Here is a 21,000-nt window from a genome sequence, read left to right as displayed (position 1 = left end):
ATGAACCATAGAGGGAAAATCTCAGTCTTTATACTAGTACACTTTTCAAACGATATGAGAACATTTATATAAAAGTAAAAAAACAAAACAAAACAAAAAACCTCTAAAATTTATTCCTTGTATTTTCAGTCAGTTGTCCACAAATTACATTGAGCGGTTTTTTGCACAGCATGACACTGCTTGTATACATAGCCTGGATTCAATTGGACTGTAGGGGATAGCGACAGGCTGGGGCCATGCATGACCCCAGGGGTTCAGTTTTAGAGCAAAATCCATCCTTTGAGTCTGTAGCTTAGTGGAAAGGTATGAGAAATCAGCTGGTTACTTGGGATTCCACCTGGAATCGAACTCTTTTGTCACAAAAGCCAGAGTTTATTTATGCATCCTAGACTCCTAGAGTGGGAAACTTTCCATCATATTCCACTGGAATGTTCTGGAATATATGAATCTGTGATCCCAGCTTTCCCTACTCCCTCCTAGTTTAACCTCCAGGTTTGCACTATCTCAGCACATTGGATACCTTGGTCTGGACACTAGGCAGTGTCTGTCTAGCTGGATGAGCCACATTCCAGAGAACCCTTGGACTGGTTACTACTGGTATATTAATGACATCTGGAGAAGCAGGACTTAGTATGAAGATTTATCTTCTTCACGGTTAATTGAGTCCTTCCTTTCTTCTTTCACTGTTTCTGACTTCAAAGGTGAGTGTGCCTTGACCAGTCAAACGTATGGCTGATTTACTGGGTCACACTGATTCAGCATTCAAACTGTCCCTGCATTTCTCCTTCCTCAAACCACATCAGGCTGCCATTACCTTATACCTGTTCCCTTATGAGTTCTCCAGGGAACTGGACCTTTCTCCTTTTATTAGGTCACTTTACAAATGTGTGTCAGATAAAGGAAGGGACAATGATAGAAAGGTAGAAAGAGAGAGAGAGGAGATAGATGTGGATAGATGTAGATAGATGGTGATTTTAGATATAGAGATCTTCTTGCTGCTGGTCCACTCCCCCTATGGCTGCAACAAGTGGGATTGGATCAGATAGCAGCCATGAGTGTGGAACTCCTTTGAGTGTCCCACATGGGTGGCAGGAACTCATCATCCTCTGCCTTGCCAGGGCCGTAAACAAGACATTGGACCAGAAGTGGAGCAGGTGGATCTTGAACTGGCACTGCTATAGAAGATGTGGCCGTCTAAGGGACTTAATCCACGATGCCACAATGCCAGCCTCCAAGTAAGTATTCCTAAGTCATCACTTTGATCATTTCATCCTCTTGCTTAGAAGCCTTTGCTGAGTTGGCATCTGGCTCAGCATTCTAAGCCCTAGGGAGCAGACTCAAACTTACCTGCACAAACTCTCTTTTTAAAGTGAAACTGAGCTGCTTACGCTTCCACATACATATAGATTCTATTTCTTTGCCTTTTCTTGGGCTGTCCTTCTCTCTGTGTTGTAACATGGAATTTGCAAAAAGCACTAGCCTATTGTTCACGTCATACCTCAGATTTATTCAGTCACAGCCTGTAGAGATTGGACCTAAGCATTATGATTTTCCTAAATGGTTATAAAGTGTATCTAATGTGAAATTTGCCATTTTAACATTTTTTTCAGTGTACGCTTCAATGGCATTAAGTACACCTGCAAGATATCCAGCTGCCATCATCATCATCTGTCTCCAGAGCTTTTTATCACCCCAAACAGGAACTTGACATCCATTAAACAGTAACTCTTCATTGATTCCCAAGCACTGGTAACCACTCCTTTATCTTGCCTTTATTGAGTATTTGACTCTGTGCTTTTCACACCTCGTGTAAGTGGATTCATACAATATTTGTTCTTTGGTGGTTAGGAATTGCACTTAACTCAATGTTCATCCATGTTGTAATAGGTATCAGAATTGAAGCTGAAGAACATGTCCTCGCACAGGGATCCTACAGAAAGTTTGCAGAAAACAGAACCCAATGACTGACTTTATTTTGGTGTCAAATATTTTTAGTGCAAATTTAAAAATGTTTTGTAATATATGATGAACACATGTGAAAAATGTTGGATGGATTCCAAAATATTTTTGCCATCCAAAGAAACTCATACTTTTAACTCTTTTTTTTCATGAACTTCTGGAAGTACCCTCCTATGTGTATACCACATTTTGCTGGTCTCTGTTGACGAACATTTTTTTCTACCTATTAGCTATGAAATATGCTGTTATGATGCTGCTGCTCTAAATGGTCTGTTTGATTGTCTGCTTTCTGTTCTTCTGTGTTCATAACCAAAAATGGAATCGGTGGATCATATAGCAATTTCTATGTTTAATTTTTTTTTAAGAGCCTGCCTCATTGTGCTTTAAAGTTTCTGAATGACTCCAAGAGGTAGACAGTGGATTCCTGCTTCTACAGAACCTCACCTGGTTTTTCCAGCTAGCTGCCATCTCTCTCCCCTCTGATCTGAGCCGGTATTGCTATGGATTTTTTTAATGGTATCTATTTACTTCTGCATTATATTATTTATATTATTATACACATTGTTTGTGATAGAAGTGATTATAGGATGTCAAGAAACTCAGAAGACACTAACTGCTCTTGTAAAGCTTGCAATTTAGTGGAGGAGACATATAAATGCATAAATTGTATGCTTCCAAATTCACCAGATTTGCAGGACAGAAGCACAGTTCTCTGGAGGACAAATTAACACAGAAAGTAACCTGGGACCAGTGCCTTGATGTAGTACTTCCATCTGCAACACCGACATTGCATATGAGTTTCATATGAACACTGTCTAGTTCTGGCCACTAAGCTTCCAATCCAGCTCCTTTCTTGTGGCCTGGGAAAGCAGCAGAAGACAGCACAAGTCCTTGGACTCCTGCACTGAAGTGGGAGGCCTGAAAGATGCTCCTGCTTGCAGTTTTGGATCAGCTGTGCTTTGGACATTGCAGCCCCCTGGACAGTGACCCAGCAGAAGGGAAGAGCTCCTTCTCTTTCTCTCCTTCTCTCTGTGCAACTCTGCTTTTCAAATACAAAAAAAGAAAACTTTTTTTTTCCAAACAGGAAGCTATCTGGGCTAACGATGGAAGGTAGGAAGTCTCCCCTAAGGAAGAGATGCTTGAGTTTAATTCTAAACAATAAGAAGCAGCCAACTGAGCAACAATTGGATTCTTCCAGGTAGGATAAACAAAGGTTGGATGGATTAGAAAAGGCTGATATTTGGAGATTAAGAGGCCAGTACTGCAAGACAGAATTGATGATTTTTAAGGGACAGATTGTGCATGATCTCACAGATACTTTTTATGAAATTGTGTCTTCACTCTAACAGCAATTGGTAAGTCATGGAAAGGATTCAAGAGTGCAAGTGACAATTCAGATCAGCATTGAGGAAAGGCCTTCTGCAACTGTGTAGGACAGTGTTTGAAACAGGCTATGAAAAGAGATTGTTTTATAAACATGAAAAGCATGGCTAAACTGTGATAGCCTGTGTTGTTGTTCCTGATTCCTGGCTTCTTGTTTGGAGCTTTGCATCCCTTTGAGATTACCACCAACATTTTTAAGATTTTTAGAGGGTGTCATGAAAGGGAGGCATTGTCACAGTGGGTGCAGAACACCAGAATGTCAATACTGATTCATTTCCAGTGTGACATACTCCCTAAATTCCTTGAAGTGCTGTATTACATGCTTTTCGTTGTTTTTATAACAAGCTTTATAACAAGTGTCCTGATTTCTGTAAACCCCATTTTCTCAATGCCTTCCTCAATTAATGCTGAGGTTGGCAGAGGGTTTTGCTCCTTTGCAGGGGAGTCTTCAGTAATATTCATTTTGCCTTTGTGTCTTCTTTTGCTCTTGGTCATTGTACTTCTGGTCAGCAGAGTTTTCTTGGGGCAATTTCTAAGCTCTGTCACACACAGGGCTACAGCTCAATTTTACCTATTGTAGTTGGCACACAACTCTTTATTTACAGTCACTTGTGTCACTCCCTCCAGCAAATTCCAGGTCTGGGTTCTTATGTTAGATTTCCACCATGGTCTCTGTAGCCCCAGCTCCTGGCTCACCACTCTTCGCCTCCTGTGATACCATGCTGAGGCTGCACCGTTGTCCATACAATCTTTCTCCCACTTCAGGCTGGAGCAGATCCCAAGATTAGGGAGACATCAGGAGTCCTATATAATTAGGTTGTTGTTGCAGGAAACTGTTGGCCGTAAGTTCTGAGGGCCACACGGACCTATCTTGACTTTTATGATGCCAAAGTTGATATTGTTTTCCTGTGGGACCAGTGCAATGCACTGAGCTCAGTGAGTTCACTCCCAGTTCAGTGCATGTGCAGCTCAATGTTGTCCTAGCAGTCCTAAAGCCTTTGCCATGCTGTGCAAAAGTAGTGCTTGATGTACCACTACTTGAGTTCTTTATCTGCTGGCTGTCAGGTCTGAGGGCTCCCCAGACCTGTCTTGGGTGGAACCTGTATGATGCCACATTGTTGCTGTTCACTGAGCCAGAAATGAGTTCACTCCCAGCTCAGTGCATGCATAGTACTGTCCATAGTCTTTGCTTCCTTAAACAAAATGGTGCCCAATTCAGCTCTAGGGAGTGGACTGGGCTGTGAAATCCACCCTGTTCCCACACTGCCTGTCTGGGATCTGCTACTCTGTCTCTGCTCCTGGTCAAATCAAACAGACCAGCAGAACAGGCAGTTCTCTGTCTGGGTTCACCTTCCCATATTGCTGCTGGTGGAGTTCCGGCTGCTGGTGCAATTCAGATAGCCACTCACTGAATGTTGCTCGGGTATCAGTCACTGCAACACCATGCCATTGTGTCCACTTTCCTGTGTCTGTCAGTCTCCAGGTAGCCCTCTGCTGTTGTTCTGTCCTCTCCTATTTCCTGGAATGTGCCCTTTCTGCTTCACACCGGCTAATGTTTTTCCGTTCGTTTTTTATGTGTCTGTACCTTGTTCCATCATCTGGATTTTCGTGGGATTATGTCTCGTGTCTCGTGGCCATATGTCATTGATGGGATTAAAACCAATGGGGTTGTGTCTGATGGGATTATATGTTGCGGGCTAAGGAGCTTATTAGCACTTGTTAAACTGAGCATTACAGGCAATGGGCTTGGGGCTGAAAGCACCTGGCCTAATCGAACTCAGCTGTATCCAATATTCTGCTAATGAGGGTGTAGGGGAAAGAGTAAACAAGAAGTAGATGAAAAGTCAAGAGAGGAGGCAATAAAAGCAGGCCTCCGAGGGAGGCCTGGGAGAGAAACTTCCACCATCACTGGTCTCCCTGTCGGTGCCTCATCCACATTACTGGCTCAGCTGGCCGCAACAAATGGCGCCCAACGTGGGGCATGGCACGAAGGACATCTGAGGGACCCCTGGAGTTGCGGAGATCTCTCACAGGAAACTCTACAGGCAAGAAGAGAATGGAGTGACATATTCCAGATTCTAAAAGAAAAAAATTGTCGGCCCAGGATAACATATCCAGCAAATCTTTCTTTTGTCTTTGAAAATGAAATAAAATTCTTCCACAGTAAAGAAAAGTTAAAAGAATTTGCCTCTTTCAAACCTGCCCTACAAACGATACTTCAAGATGTTCTCTTGGCACAGAAGAGGAATAGCACCAAACAAAGCCAAATGACTCGTAGATCATGCAGTGGCATCATTTTCTTCAAGAAGGTTCTTGATTTACATTTCTTCAGCCACACATTAGTCATTTAATAGCATGTTATTTAACTTCTTGGTGTATTTAATTTCTTTTTTCTCCCTGATGTTGATTTTGTTTTGTGGCTCTTCATTTAAGGGTGTGTATAGTAGCTGTGTAATGGAGACTCTCATATCTAGTAACATATCATTTAACTTCAGGGCATTATAAATTTCTATTTTTCTTTCTATTGTTGATTTTGTATCATGACTTTTCATTTAAGGGGATGTACAGTAGCTGTGAAATGGAGACTAATATCCAGATGTGACGATGCAGTGTGGTATGCATTTCTGCTTCCAGACAAAGATGGACTTACAATGAAGTTGTTTACTATATCTTAACAATAGGATGCTGGACTCTCTGCCATTGTCCATGCCCTCAATGATGGACATATGACTGAGTATGAAGAACTATATGTTAGTAATGATGTAGAGGAACTGGGGGGGGGAGGGAACTGGGGAGGGAATAAGGGAATATGGAGCTGTATCATAAAATGATAGCAATAATAATAAAATGTAAAAAAAAAAAAGAGTAAGGGAAAATGCAAAAGGGCAAATCCCAAAATAGGAATAGTGATTATCGCCAGGAGGAGTGTTTTGGGTGATTTTAATAGATGGCTGTTACTATTAAAAAAAAAACAAAACACATTCAGGTCTCCCATCTGAACGGCAGGTGATCAGGAAAGGGGCTCTCACCAGCTGCCATTGTGCCACATTAGCAGGAAGCTGGATTGGAGGTAGAGGCGGGACTCAATACCATGACTCTGACATGCATTCAGGTGTTCCAAGATGCAGCCCAACCTGCTGCACCACAATGCCCGTCCCAGACTCAAATCTTTTTTTTTTTTTTTTTTTAAAGATTTATTCATTTTATTATAGCCAGATATACACAGAGGAGGAGAGACAGAGAGGAAGATCTTCCTTCTGATGATTCACTCCCCAAGTGAGCCGCAACGGACCGATGCGCGCCGATCCGAAGCCGGGAACCTGGAACCTCTTCCGGGTCTCCCACGCGGGTGCAGGGTCCCAATGCATTGGGCCGTCCTCAACTGCTTTCCCAGGCCACAAGCAGGGAGCTGGATGGGAAGTGGAGCTGCCGGGATTAGAACCGGCGCCCATATGGGATCCCGGGGCTTTCAAGGCGAGGACTTTAGCCGCTAGACCACGCCGCCGGGCCCAGACTCAAATCTTAATAGATATACTCCCATAAACTCCAGAGGGCGGCACCAGGCCAGGGCCATCAGGTCATTCCAGAACTGAATGTCAGTGAGTCCCAGCATGGCAGAGGAAATGTTTTGCGTCAGCGACTCATAAGGACACAATAGCTGAGGGAAGGAAGCCTGTGCAATGGGAAGCAGATGGACCTGTAGGACGTGTAGGAGAGCAGTTGCACTCATGTTCGCTGCTAGACAGCCAAAGGGGCAGTGAGTGAATCTTTGCCATGTAGTCAGAGGGCAAGAGTCTGCCCTTCACTCCTGAGCTGCAAAAGTCTCCCTTTAGGGGCATTTCCACCCTAGAGCCTACACACCCCAAGGGAGAGGGAGAAGCACACACACAGGGATCTCCCATCCACTGGTACACTCCACAGAGGCCCACAACAGATGAAGGTTCAGCCAAGCTGAAGCCTAGAGACGGCAGCTTTGTCTGGGTTTCCCCTGTGGGGCAGATGCCCAAGCACTTGGGTCATCTTCCCGGGCCTTCTCAGGTACAGAAACAGGAAGCTGGATAGGAAGTAAAGAGCCTAGGTCTCAAACCAGCTCAGATCTTGCAAAAAGCAACCTGCAGTTCCCTGCTGTCTCAGATGCCAGTGAACAGAGAATTTGGGAGAGTGTGAATAGCAAATGCATTTTTGTGTCTGTGTGTAGGGTTTCTTTCTTTCTTTCTTTCTTTCTTTTTTTAAAGCTGACTTAGTTAATGAATCACAGCCCAGTCTGTCTCTGCCCTGTGTGCTGAGGGTGAGAGCCCAGCTGGGTCCCTTTGCTTTTGTGGAACTGCCAGGAGACACCCAACATGCAAACTTTTACACATAACCTGTCATGTCCTCAGTAGCTTCTCGCATTCTAGAATTTCCTTGACTTCCCAAGTGCTGTGGTTACCTAGACTGTGTCCCCTGTTCCTTTGGTCCAGCAGCTAGACACGGGCTGACAGCCGGGCTTTGCTCTCTGTCGCCCATTTGGAGTGGTAGCTGTTTGTTTCCACGAGTCTGCCTCTTCACTCTCCTGGCAACTTCAGATCTCGTGGACAAAAGATATTTCCCCTCAGTTTACAGCTGTCAACCTTGGGAGAATTAGATCTGAAAAAAGGGAGTCATTACCGAAAGCTAAACCGCCTCTTTCAATAAGGGCCACTTAGCAAATAGAGTAAAAGGTCAATACCTTCGGAGAATCCTAAATATCCAGGGGGGAATGCCACAACTAGTGTAGTCGTCCATATACCTTTCGCGCCTGAGTAGAGAATTCCAGTATATTAACACTCAGGGGGATTTAAATATGCGATTGCAAAACCTCCTTTGTTTTATCGGGAATAGAACCCCGGGAGCAGCACTTTAAGCTCAAGAACCTAGGCAATGGACCACCAGGGAAGTGAGAGATACCTGGGTTTTCCCACCACCCATGAGTGGCTATGCAGTGGAAGAGTCCTGGCCCACAGGACAACACCTGTGCCTCTCTCCCGCTTCCTGACAGGTCTGCAACGCCGCCCCTCCACGCTCTCTACAAAAAGCAAACCCGCACCGGACGCACCAGGAGCCCTGGCCCGCAGGTCGCACGCCCACCAGAGCACGCAGGTGCTCGCTGTGCCGGGCGCGAGGCTGCATCCCGGAGGCGAACAAGAAGCTGCGGCACCGGGAGAAGTCCCCGCGCTCCGGAGAGAGGTTGCCCGGCGCCGGGGCAGGGCGGGAGGCTGCGGTGTGTCCCGCGGTCCTTCCCTTTCTGGGGACAGAATGGATGCAGAAGGCGTCGTGAGGAAGGTGAGGGAGCCCCTGGTGTGACGTTGTACCAACTGTGTTTCCGTAGTGTAGTGGTTATCACGTTCGCCTCACACGCGAAAGGTCCCCGGTTCGAAACCGGGCGGAAACAGTTCTTTTTCCTGACGCAGTTGGAAAAAGGACCATGATCAGTCTTCATAACGCTGCTGAATATCCCCGCACCCTGCCTCAGGGCTTCTCACAGTCGGAAGACTAAACCCTTACATCTAACCAAGGAGGTTTGGGACCTTTTCCATAGACTTAATACCTCCGCTTGCATTCACCTGCAGCCAGCAAGTGCTTTCTATCTTGGAAAGCTCTGCACCGTAGCTCATGAGGGCGCTGCTTCCTTGCCATCAACGCACTGAGCCCCTAGAGAAAGTAAATCCAGGGGCTGTGCTGTGCTACGCAGGGTTAGGCCGCCACCTGCTGCCGGGTCCCCATGTACACACCGATTGGAGTCCTGGCTGCTTCACTTGTGACTGCGACCCTGCACCACTTTTTTTTTTTTTTTAATCCAGTGAAAAATAAATAAATAAATAACTGGCCTGAGAAACCAGCGAAGGAAGGCCTGGGCTTCAGGTTCCATACCAGGTACACCACAAGGGAGGCCCAGATGAAGCTCCTGGTTTCCAGCTTCGTACACGCCCTGCTCTGGCCATTGCAGACTTTTGGAGAGTGAACCAGCAGGTGGAAAATCTCTCTCTAACTCTACTTTTCAAATAATAAATTAATGTAACTCTTTAAATACTTTTTGAATAGGTAATGGATGCCTAGTGACCTGAGCACACTTAATCTTGTGTCTTTTGCACTTTTGCAGGGCCTGAGAAATGTGCCAGAGTTGCTGAAAGCCCTTGAACATGACTGACAGTCATGGATGTCTAGCAGAGTCTGGGATGTTCTGGGCCACACAATGAAGGGATGGCACATAAGAACAACTCAACTGTGGGGATGTAACAACTTGAACAAACCTCTGTGCAAAGACAGAGTAAATCTCTCATGGCTTCTGGCTGCAGGGCCACTCCCTAGGAGGACCCAAAGTCCCAGCATAGAACTTCCCTGGTGGGTTGTAGCTCTTGATGGTGAGCACGTGATTCAGACCTGGGAATTAGGCCAGGCAGAGCTGCTCAAGGTGTCAGCAGGTGTGCGGGCTGGATCCGGGGAGAGTGGAGGAGTGGTGGTGGTGGTGGTAGAGATCAGGCATGGTCAAGCCAAACCTTAGCACACTGGCATGTGTAGTAGCCAGATGGAGAGCCCACCATGCTGGGCAGGGCTGTCACACCTACCAGTCTGTATGAAAGCGAGGGATGGGGGCAGGCAGGGCAGGGCTAGGCTACAGCACCCAACAGCGAGAGTGGAGACCGGGGTTGGGCTTGGCCAGGCCAGGCCAGGCTGCAGCATCCAATGGCAAAGGCCAAGCTAGGGGATGGGCTATGCCAGGCTGGGTCAGAGCAACCCCTCACCCTCACCCACAACACACACACACGCAATCTGTAGCTCAGAGTGGGCCTGGTAGGGGTGTAGAACAGGCTGGGCTAGGTCTTGGCACCTGCTAAACCATGCAAGAGCTGAGTCTGAGAATAGACCAGGTGTGGCTGAGCTGGGTGTAGCACCCAACAGTAAGAGCCGGAATGGGTTTGGGCCAGTTGGCCAAGGCTGCTGTGCCAGCAGCCCCTGGGTAGGCTCGAACCACCAATCTTCCTGTTAACAGCAAAACACACTAACCGATTGCGCCACAGAGACGTGGAAAACTATAATGCACCTGCCTCCCCAGAGCATGCGCACTCTCTGCCCGCTGGCCCCAGCCTGGCCTGGACCGCCCAGCGCTGGCCAGGGCGCGCCCACAGGGGCCCAGGACGCCTCCAGGAGCACAAAAAGCACCCGGGCCTGGAAGAGGGCGCCTCCCAGGAGACCAGGGCCGCCCGCGGCGCGGCTGCACTCTCGGAGGGAAAAATGCTCCTGATGGCGCAGAACGCGCAGGACAAGCCGCGAGAAGGCAGGAGGGAAGCACCGACACCCGTGGGCTCACAGGGATGCTCTCAGTTCTGACAGAGACTCGGCTGACAGTTTGTTCTGGCTATTAACCGCGTTTTTTTGTTTTGTTTTGTTTGTTTTAATTTTTTACTTCATCATCATCATCATTGTTATTAATCAGGTTATTCTTGCGCGTTTTACTTCGTTTCTGCTGACGTTACCTTTGCTTTGCTAGGTAAAGCAATCTGCTACTGTTTTCCGCCTGATCCCCCCTCCCTTCTCTGTCTCTCTCTCATCCCCCTCTGGTACCATCTATTCCCGCAGGGTTTTTCATGCATGCTGAACGCTATCGCTGCTATGCCCACTGGTCTCCAAGGTGAACAAGGAAAGAATACTTCGTTACATTTGATTTCTTCAAGGAGCCCGAGGTTGCGCTGTAGGACTTTCGTGCTGAGACAGTGGTGAAGCCCATTTGCTATTTAGAATTAGGAGAGCTCAGCCGAGGGTCCCGCGTGGGGTCCAGGCAGGGATGGTGAACACTCTGGACCAGGAATGCGGCGATCAGAGTCCAAGGTTCCGTGGACTTTCCTGTGTGATGTGGGGTGAGACCTTGTTATTCCTTGACTGACTTTGGTGTCTGCACACACAGCCCCCCCCCCCCTTGAATGCCTTGACACATGTGCAGTTTTCCAAATGGCGTGATTTGTGGCTGTGATAGATGAAGATAAGCCGGGATGGAGTGGCCTTGGCCTGGCTCTCGGAAAACACCGTGCTTGTGCACCTGTCAGAGCCCTGCCCGGGAGCTGCGATGGTTTGTACTGAACCTTGAGTCACAGCGGATGGGTATGGTGTGTCTTGAGTGATTTATGGAAGTAGTCCCTGTGTTTGACTGCTTTAAATGCAACAAATGCATTCCTCCCTATGTCCACGGTGTGCAGAAGGAGCAGGGAATTGGACTTGGGACAGGCTCCGTGGTGTAATGGTGACCACTCTTGACTCTGAGCCCAGAGATCCGAGTTCGAGACTTTTTAATGGGATTTGGGGTGGGTTCTCTGCTTGCTCCACCTTTCCTTTTAATGGAGAGACAGGTCCGCCGAGCACTGCCCCGACCTCGCAGGATCTTCCCAGCGCTAGCTCTCCGGTCCCCACGGTTCCCCCTCTGAGTTGAGACCAGTCACAGTGACTCGGTCCTCAGGGAAATGACCGAACCTGGGGAAGGCCGAGGCTCCTGCACTCGCTGCGAAAGGAGGGACGGAGGCTCCTGGGGGGCACTTGGTCCCACCTGAGCTGTCTCCTGTGCCCGAGGACTCTGCCGGGAGACCACCCAAGGCGATGGGGGTAAGTTCGGACAGTCCCGGAGCGGGCCCAAGAGGTGGGTCCGCGCTGACTCCCGGTGAGACCGCTTGCAGGGGTGAAAAATGCTCGGGGGCTTCTCTTCATCCCGCGGTCGACGTGCAGCGCTCAGCCTTCCCGCACCGGAGTCCCGCGCGCTGAGCGGTGCTGCGGGGCGGGGCGTTTTCTCAGGCTCGGGTCCATCGGGGCTGGCCGATCCCCGCGGTGGCCACGAGGCGGCGCCCGGTCGCTCCCTTTGGCCGCGCACTCCCAGGACCCAGGAGGCCTGGGGCTTCCCAGGGAAGAGGGGTGACAGACGGGGTGGGGGGTGGGGACACCGGAGCCCCGGAATCTTTATCTTGCCTCACGACAACTTTAGGGTGGTCCTGGGTCAAGGCGAGGGGGTGGGTCGCGTGACTTCAGGCGCTCAGCTCTGCTTCAGCCTTCACTTTGGCTCACCAAGGAGCTGAACTGGAAGGTCCTGCATTTGAGCCAGGCGGGAATCGGGCCATGGCGGGTGTCCAATCCTCTGCAGAGGTGACCGGAAGGATCGGCACTGCCAGCGGGACGGTGGGCAGGAGCAGCAGCAGCTGCTGCAGCTAGCTGACTCAATGATGGTAGAAGGACCCATTTCTGAGCTCCCCTTGCTGGAGCTGCTGGACACCCAGATTGGCTGGGCTACAGCTGGAGGAATCCCAGCTGGTGTTCCCTGGCCTCAGGCTCGCTTGATACTTGCTGGCCACCCACACAGGGGATGAGCCCTCAAACAAGAGGCGGTGCTGCAGCCAGTATTGCAGGGACCCATAGGGACCCAGTTTCCATTTGGCCACACAGGTCCTCACCCACCTAGGGAACCAGGATGTACCTGCTCCAGGCACAATGGGACTGCCTCTTGTGGGAGACCTCCAGTGAGTTCCCTAGTGACAATTCTCTCTCTCTCTCTTTCTCAATCTCTCTCTCTCTCTCTCTCTCTCTTACTCACACACACACACACACACACACACACACACACACACACACAACTCTAATATGCAACATATGCAACCACCTCCAGGGTCCTGGTCCCTCTCCCCCTGGAGGCAAGGCCTTCTTTGAGCTTTGGCCACTAAGTTCTGGATGTAGATTCACAGAGGCGTGGGTCCAGTTCCCCAGGCCCACATCACCACACACCAGGCAGCTGTGCTGTTCCAGGAATCTCCAGGGGTTGTCTGGTTTCCCTTACAGGCCTCCCCCAGAAATGCACTCCCTGTGGCCACTGACTCTTCTTGGCCCTCTTCAGCTCCAGGTCTGTTTCGTGTAAAGCTGCACACTGTGGCCTGTGGGGATGGTTTATAATCAACTCTTAACACAGTATCATTTTTTTTTTAAGTCATGGATTCCTTTTGTGATTCTGAAGGTTTTGTGCCATTGTCCCGAGAAGGTAGCACGGGTTTCAGCAGATGGCCAAAGGGAGACGACCCGCATGGGAGAAAGAATGAGAAGAGGCACACACATGTAGGACCGGGCTCTGGGTTGCTGGCCACCTTCCACTGAGACAGAGAACAGGGGAGGGAAACCATGCATGTCCAGGGTAGACACAGCAGTCTGAGAAGGAGGGAGACAGTTCTGAGCTGAGAGTTCTAGGAACAAACTCTGCTAGGACTTAGTTCTGCTTGCAAGGCAGCAGTCAAGGCCTCAGCTGCAGGTGGCGTTCTAAGACTGAGCTCAGGGAGCTTGTGTGCTCAGGCCTCCCAACTCCTGTTCTGCTCCTCCCTGTGGCACAGGGTGAGCTCCTGGGGTCTCCGGGGCTCCTTAGCAGTGGGAGTGCAGATGTGACCTTACACTGTTGCTTAGTCTGAAGGGAAATTCAATACCCTGAGGAAAATAAAAACTGCTGGGAGGAGCTGAAAGGAAGTCCTGTCCGTTTGCAGCGATGACACCTCTGCCCTTCCACGTTCCACAACCACTTTCTTGTCTCTAAATCTTCCATCTTGTTGCACGTCATCTCCCTCTTCACCCTGGTTCACGCCGTGCAGGTTGCAGTACATGTGACCTTCCAGAACATGTGGTTCCTCATGATGACGTCCCTCCAGCAGCGTTTCTGACCAGCAGCTCATTTGGAAGTCGCATTGGCCATGTGCGCATTGGTGTCAAAGTCCCTAGAGGGGTGAAATGGTTGTTGTCCTTCTGGAGACCGTCTCAGTGCCAACGGGATCACACACTGTGAGTATGGTGGGAATGTCCTACAGGCAGTGGCATGTACTCTGAATGGACAGGACAGCCCGACACAAATGAGATTTCTCCCGGGTTGGGGAAACAGTGATGAAGACAAGGTAATACAGGTGAACATTTGGCTTCCGATTGTCATAACCTGGCCTCCACTGATCACTCTACAACCAGCCACTGAAATCAAGACTGAACGTGGTTCGGGCTGGTGTGATAGCCTACTGGCTAAAGGCCTTGCCTCACATCTGCTGGGATCCTATATTGGCACCGGTTTGAGTCCTGGCTGCTCCACTTCCCATCCAGCTTCCCTCCCAACTCCAGTGGCCTAGGAAAGCAGTCAGGGATGTCCCAGAACCTTGGACCCTGCACCAATGTGGGAAACCTGGAAGGAGCTCCTGGCTCCTAGCTTCTGGCTTTGGATTGGCTCGGCTCTGAACGTTGCGACCACTTGGGGAGTGAACCATTGGATGGAAGCTCTTTCTCTCTATCTCTCCTTCTCCCTGTATATCTGACTTCCAAATGAAAGCAATAAAATAAAACAATTCTTTTATTTAAAAAAAAAGAGAGTGGTTCATGCTGGGCAAGAAACCCATGGAAAACGGCAATGCTTGCTCAGATGTGGGATGGACACTGCTGGACATGGGCACAATTGCCATTAGTCATGTTTAGTTCTTAGTTTGGTAGAATACAGTAGTGTATTTGCACAGATCAGTGGACTGCTCAGTCTATGCGGACTGATCTATTTCTCTTCTCTTCTGCTGCTGGTTAACATCACACACATTCACGGTAGTTCAGCCCAGCGGTGGAGAAAGTTTTAGCTTGGAGGGGAGGGGAAAATAGGCAACTTAAGACCACTCCCTGGGTGAAGCACCACACACAGGTCTGGCGCCCCAATTGTGCGCATGCTAGTATCCTGAGCAGATGGGGTGGGGGTTGGGTCTCAGGCCAGCACGCTGTCATGGTGTGCCGGGCAACGGAACTTGTGCACGTGCTTGGGTCTCAGGCAGCTGGACCCGTGGGAGATTCATGCACATGCTTGGGTCCTGAGTGGGCAGAGGGGTAGCATCCCAGGCCGGCATGCTGATGTAGCGTGCCAGTGGCCCAGGTCTGGGGACCTTTGCATGTGCTTGGGTCCCTGGAAGGTAGACAGGACTCCAGGCAGGCATGCCACCCACCAGAAGACTGGGCTCAGAAACCCATGTGCTCACAGGCATGGAGGCTGTGGATTGCTCAGGGAAGGTGGTGTGGGGATGTGTGTGAGGGGGGGTACCACTGAGGGAGTATTTTATAGGGGAGGAATGACTTCTAGGGGACTTCCACAGACCAGGCCACTGCACTTGCAGGTAAACAAGGGGGCTGAGACCAAACAGTTTGGAGCGGCGATACCAGAAATATCTTCTGGTAGCCACAAAACCAATGCACCCACCCACGTGGAAGACCTGAGCTGGGCTAGTTAGCATAGACCACCACCAGCCACCACACAATGGCACACACGAAAGCTAGGACAAGAGGACCTACCTGTTGGGGCTGATACAAAGTGCCTGCCAGTGAGTGTTGGGGCACGGATAGGCCATCCTAGGCTGGGCCATGAAACTCACTGGCATGCAAGAGAGCTGGGTCTAGGGGCAGATTCTGCGGGGGCATATGTGGGCTCACACTTGTAGGACTACAATACCCACTGGTTTGCTCAAGAGCTGGAGGTGGTGATAGGCCAAATAGGCATGACCATGGAACTCAACAATGCTCATATGAACTGGGCTTAGGAGCAGGCCAGGCTGGTCCAGGCTGCACCATCCAATGGCAAGGGCCAAGATGGGGGTAGGCCATGCCAGGCTGGATCAGAGCAACCGCTGGCACATGCAAGACCTGTGGCTGGGGGCAGGCCTGGTAGGGAAGCTAAGGGGACACCATCACTGGATTGCGGTTCCCACCTGTGAGCGCAAGAGTCGGGAATGGGGGTGGACTCAACATATGTGTGGGCTGGGTCTGGGAGTGTGACGGACTGAGCTAGGCCCCAGTACCCACCGGTGCTCGCAGGAGCCAGAGTGGGTGTGGGACACGCTGGGCATCCACTGATCCACATGAGAGCCAGGTCTGGGGTAGACCAGGCACAGCTGGCCTTGAACACCCACCAGAGAGAGCCAGAACCGGTGTGGACTGGTCCGGCAAGGCCACAGTACCTGCTCGTGAAGGTCAGGACTGGAGGTGGGCCAAGTCAGGCTGAGCCAAATGGCCACCAGTGTATGCAAGATCAGCACCTGGAAGTTGCTCTGATGGAGGAGCTTGGGGAACTACCCTGGTAAGAAGTAGCCCCAGCTGGTGAGCACAAGAACTGAGGCTGGGCACAGTCCAGGTCAGGCCGGGCCAGGCTACAGTACCTGTTGGCATAGATGCAGGTTGGGCATGGGGTGCAGTCTGGGCTGGGCTGAGCTGGGTCAGCCAGGACACCTGTTGGCAGGTGGAAGAGTCAGGGTGGGGTGCAGGCCAGGTCGTGTTGGGATGCAACACCCGCCAGTCCACATTAGGGCCAGGACTGGGGGCTGGCCAGGCTGGGCTAGTCCTCAGCACCCACCGGCAAGTGTGAAGGTGAAACAGGCCACTTCAGACTGGGCCGCAGCACCCACTGGCACATGCAAGACCCTAGGCCAGAGTGAGCCTGTTGAACGCGCCACTGTTCCCACTGCAGAGTCGTGAGAGCTGAGAGTAAGGGTGGCCCAGGCTGGGCAGGGCTGTAACAACCCTTGGTTTGCACACAAGCTGCGTTTGGGGAAGGACAAGGCCATAGCAGCAGCTGGCGCATGCAGGAGCCAGAATAAGTGCTGAATTGCTAGGAATCTGCTGGCCCAGGCTGGGTCGGGTTACAAGTCGTGTCCGACTGGACTGCAGTAACCCCTGGAGTGTGCAAGACCCAAGATGGGTAGCAGACATAGTGGGGAAGCTGTGAGCACTTCTCTGCTGGGGTACAGCTCCTGCCAGAGGACATGTGAGCCAGGGTTGGGTACAGACTGGGATGGATACACAGATACAGCGGATGGGGGCAGGCCTGTGAAAACCACGGGGAAGGGGTCACCTGAACTACACTGCAGTTCCTGCGGGAGGATGTTTGAGACAGACTGAAACCTACCCTGCAGTAGGTAGCACATGACTGCACAGCACCAGTAACCCCAGCTCTGCCTTACCCAAAACACAATCACAAAAGAAATCGAAATCTTCACCACCATCACCGCAGCAACACTTGTACAGGAGACAACCAGCAAGAGCTCAAGCTTCTCTTAGAAACTCAGCAGTGTCAGGGGAGAGCTCAAACGCAGTCCCCACTACCACAAATGATGCAGTCGAGTTTCCCACATGCAGGGGAAATCGCAGGGGTCAGCACCTCCCAAGTGCAATGGAGGAACTTCACCATGGGAAAACCACCTGCCTGATCATGGTGTCTCCCCTGCCAGGTAAGTATGACTGCACCAAACAACCCACAACACAGACACACACCCCGCCACTTCACACACACACACTCACTCTCACACACACGCACTCCAGCCCCTCTGCGCCCTCACATACACAAAACATGCCCGGGTTCCCAAGACACGGTCTCGCACTTTCTCCCACAGCACGAAATCATCCCTGTGAGCTTCCTGCCACTTTGTCCACATCTCTTTTTTTGTATGTGTGTGTGCACGTGAATGACATGCCTTTCTGCATATATTTATTCCTTCACTCAAAAAATAATTATTGAACATAACACAATACACTGAGAACTAGAAATCTAATGGTGAGAATAACCATACACCATCTCTCCTTTCATGGAACATCATATAATGAAGGCTGTCCTGTCACAGCAGCATCTTCCCTTGCCATCCTATAGCTGCCGCCACAATGATAGCACCTGAAGCAACATGACTGCACCACATACCTACCTCAAGTAGAGCCTCCGGTGAGGACAAGCAGCCAGTCCCAACCCCCCTGCCTCTCACTGGGGATGGCTCCACACCTGGCGGTCCCCAGAGTTTCCCATGTACCTGTCGAGCCCAAGCTGTGCCCTAAGGGGATCATGATGAGCTTTGCCCGGGAGGGGTCTTGGCATACACAAAGAGATCGAGCTCTACCCTTCACCCTGGGGGGAGCTGCCATCCAGTAGCACACGGACAGAAGGGATGCAGGGACCCACAACTATGCAGAGTGAGTCTGTGCGGCCGAAACAGGGACCTCGTGGATCCGCTCTCGCCATTAGGAGAGCGTCCACTGTGAAACGCGGAAATGTGTGCCAGTGTGTTGGGTGGGGAATGTGCACAGGGGACAGTGACCAGCCTGTTGGCAGCGACAGCTGTGTGTGAGGTGGTGGTGGCATGCTGATGTGTGTGCCAAGTATTTGAGTGGGCTGGTCTGGGTGGGTTGGGTATGTGTCTGCTGGTGACACTGGTGTGAGGGCTAATCACATGTGTGTGTTGGCAAATGAGTGTAGTTCTGGTGAGAGTTGGCATTGGGAGTGTGCTGCTGGCCACAAAAAGAGGAAGATTGCATTAAACAAAAGCTGAAGCCGTTTACGTGTGAGAGCTGCAAAGCAAAGACTAAAGGGCTGTAGGTGAAGATTGAGGAAAAAAGAATAGGAAACTTGGAGGAAGAGACAGGTGGGTAGGAATAGAGGATATGTCACAGAAAGGAACTGGTTGGGTGTAGAGCAAAAGGGAAAGTCTTCCCTGACCGGGAATCGAACCCGGGCCGCGGCGGTGAGAGCGCCGAATCCTAACCACTAGACCACCAGGGACTCACAAAACACGCGTCACTCACTCTGACACTGCTGCTGCTCATGGCGCCTCTGGCGCAAACAAGTACAAGCAACCTCAGCGCAAAGCGCCAAACCAAACAGGGCAAGTCTGACTTTGTTGCGACGCACGCCGCCAACGGCCTCTACAGGACCGACCTCACAGTGCCCCCCAAAACACTTGGCTGCTCTGCCCTGCACGCGGACAGATGCCCAAACACAGGCCAAATTTGACGCGGGATATTCAAAAACATAATACAATTATGCGTTGGCCGGGAATCGAACCCGGGTCAACTGCTTGGAAGGCAGCTATGCTCACCACTATACCACCAACGCAATACATGCAGTTTTGTATCATATCATTTTGCCACTTTCGAATTTGTAAACGTGAGTATCTACAGCCTTATTTCCTCCATCCATAAGGAGCACCAAAGATTTTAACGTCCGGTCCACTAACTCCCGGCGCCCAGTTCCCGCACGTCCACACGCAGCCCCGTCTCTGCCTGCCTGCTGGCCCGCCTCCGGGGGCCCTGTCACTGTCTCCGCTACTGAGAGGAGAGCTCCGGATACAGCGCGCTCCCGAGACACGCGTCCTGCCTCGCTTTGCTCGCCAAAGCCGCTCTCCAGCATAGGTCCTGCTAGGCGACTGTCGACACTCATAGGAACCCCCACTCATCCGCCTCCCACCCGTTCCGGACCCTGTGGTCTCACGGAGGTCATGCTCTCACCCATTTGGGGAAGGCGGCACAGCAGGTACTGGCCGGGCGACCAAGCTCCCAAGGTCGGAGAGCCGGTTGCGACCCCGCCGCCGGGCGCCCCTGCTGGTCTGAGTTGAGTCGGAGACCTCCAAGCGGTGGACCTGACAGCCCGAGAGAGACTGCCCCCGGGTGGGAGAATCGAACGCACTTGACGGGTGGAGATGTCACTATCCTACCAAGTACGGTGGCCGCCAGCCTGAATCCCTCTGCGCCTGCCATGGCTGCCCTTACCTTCTGCAGAAACCTACAGGCTCGTGTCCAAATTCCCCACCAGTCCCCTCTGTCACTGCCCGCGCAGCCCAGCAGGGCACCCTCCTACCCAACCCTGACCGCCACCCCCAGACCTGTTGCCGCACTACGACCGCTTCCCGCAGGGTGGGAGTAACCACCAAAAGCTCTCTATCTACCGCCTCCCAAGCGGGCATCACCGGAGAGATGAAGAGCAGCGAGCAAGCCCGCGCGACTGGCAGGAGGACGCTGCGTTGGCTATGCGCGCCCCGGGCGCACGTTGCTCAGGGGAGGCTCAATGGAGATCCGGCAGGTGCAAATTGAATCCAGGCTGCCAGCGCGGACTCGTGCCACGGATCGGCTTTAGCGTGGGGTCCCAGGTATGCCTGTTGTCTGTCAGGATGGCCGAGCGGTCTAAGGCGCTGCGTTCAGGTCGCAGTCTCCCCTGGAGGCGTGGGTTCGAATCCCACTCCTGACAAAGTTGCTTTTTGGCACCAGCCTCGCACAAAAGACCCCCCCCACACACACACACACCCGACCACCACAGACCCACGCCCTCTCACCCCTGTCGCATGTAGCACATAGCAAGCCCCTGCCTCAGGCCTCTGCCCAGGTCATAACCTCTTGTTATCCTCTCTCCTGGCTTCATTTTCTGTTCCTCCTCGCTATCCCCCACACCCAACACCCGTGACCCTCCACCCCAGTCACTCTCAGCCATATCTCCACCACTCCCATCCCCACACTAGAGCTCTGTTCCACGAGCTCTGTCACCTAAGAAATCAGACATGGGCCTGAGCATGTGCAAGGAGCCCAAGCACCCAAAAGAAGGAATCCTGTGGGCTGGAATGACGGAGAAGCATGGAGCCTTGCTGAAATTCAGTAACTGTGTCAGGTGGGCGCTGGTTCCCGCTCCGCAGAGTGTCGGGTTGACTTGGAAAGAGGTACCACAAGGAGTGACAGAAGAGCCACCTGTTACAATTTTCAGTGTGTGGAAAACAGGGGCTCTCTGTCCAAAATAAGAAGCCCCAAAGTCTGTTTTTTCCTAGATGTTTATCAGCAACTTGAGGTAAGCCATCAGTCATCTATAACACAGTTTCCTGAACA

At 51.2% G+C, this 21,000-nt stretch overlaps 5 non-coding genes across 5 annotated transcripts; 2 read left to right on the top strand and 3 right to left on the bottom strand.

The window, feature by feature from the left end:
• Window positions 1-8,679: 8,679 nt before the first annotated feature.
• On the top strand, window positions 8,680-8,752 carry TRNAV-CAC (transfer RNA valine (anticodon CAC)). Its single transcript has one exon. It is a non-coding gene; the product is annotated as a tRNA-Val (tRNA).
• Window positions 8,753-17,442: 8,690 nt separating this feature from the next.
• Window positions 17,443-17,605, bottom strand: LOC118758781 (U1 spliceosomal RNA). The gene has a single exon (XR_004995861.2). It is a non-coding gene; the product is annotated as a U1 spliceosomal RNA (small nuclear RNA).
• A 1,236-nt stretch (window positions 17,606-18,841) lies between these two features.
• TRNAE-CUC (transfer RNA glutamic acid (anticodon CUC)) lies at window positions 18,842-18,913 on the bottom strand. Its single transcript has one exon. It is a non-coding gene; the product is annotated as a tRNA-Glu (tRNA).
• Window positions 18,914-19,174: 261 nt separating this feature from the next.
• Window positions 19,175-19,246, bottom strand: TRNAG-UCC (transfer RNA glycine (anticodon UCC)). Its single transcript has one exon. It is a non-coding gene; the product is annotated as a tRNA-Gly (tRNA).
• A 1,045-nt stretch (window positions 19,247-20,291) lies between these two features.
• TRNAL-CAG (transfer RNA leucine (anticodon CAG)) lies at window positions 20,292-20,374 on the top strand. Its single transcript has one exon. It is a non-coding gene; the product is annotated as a tRNA-Leu (tRNA).
• Window positions 20,375-21,000: the final 626 nt, after the last annotated feature.

Source organism: Ochotona princeps, chromosome 2 (genome assembly GCF_030435755.1).
Source record: "Ochotona princeps isolate mOchPri1 chromosome 2, mOchPri1.hap1, whole genome shotgun sequence".
NCBI lineage: Eukaryota > Metazoa > Chordata > Mammalia > Lagomorpha > Ochotonidae > Ochotona > Ochotona princeps.
The sequence above is the reverse complement of the archived record's forward strand: the minus strand, read 5'-3'. Positions and strand labels throughout refer to the sequence as shown.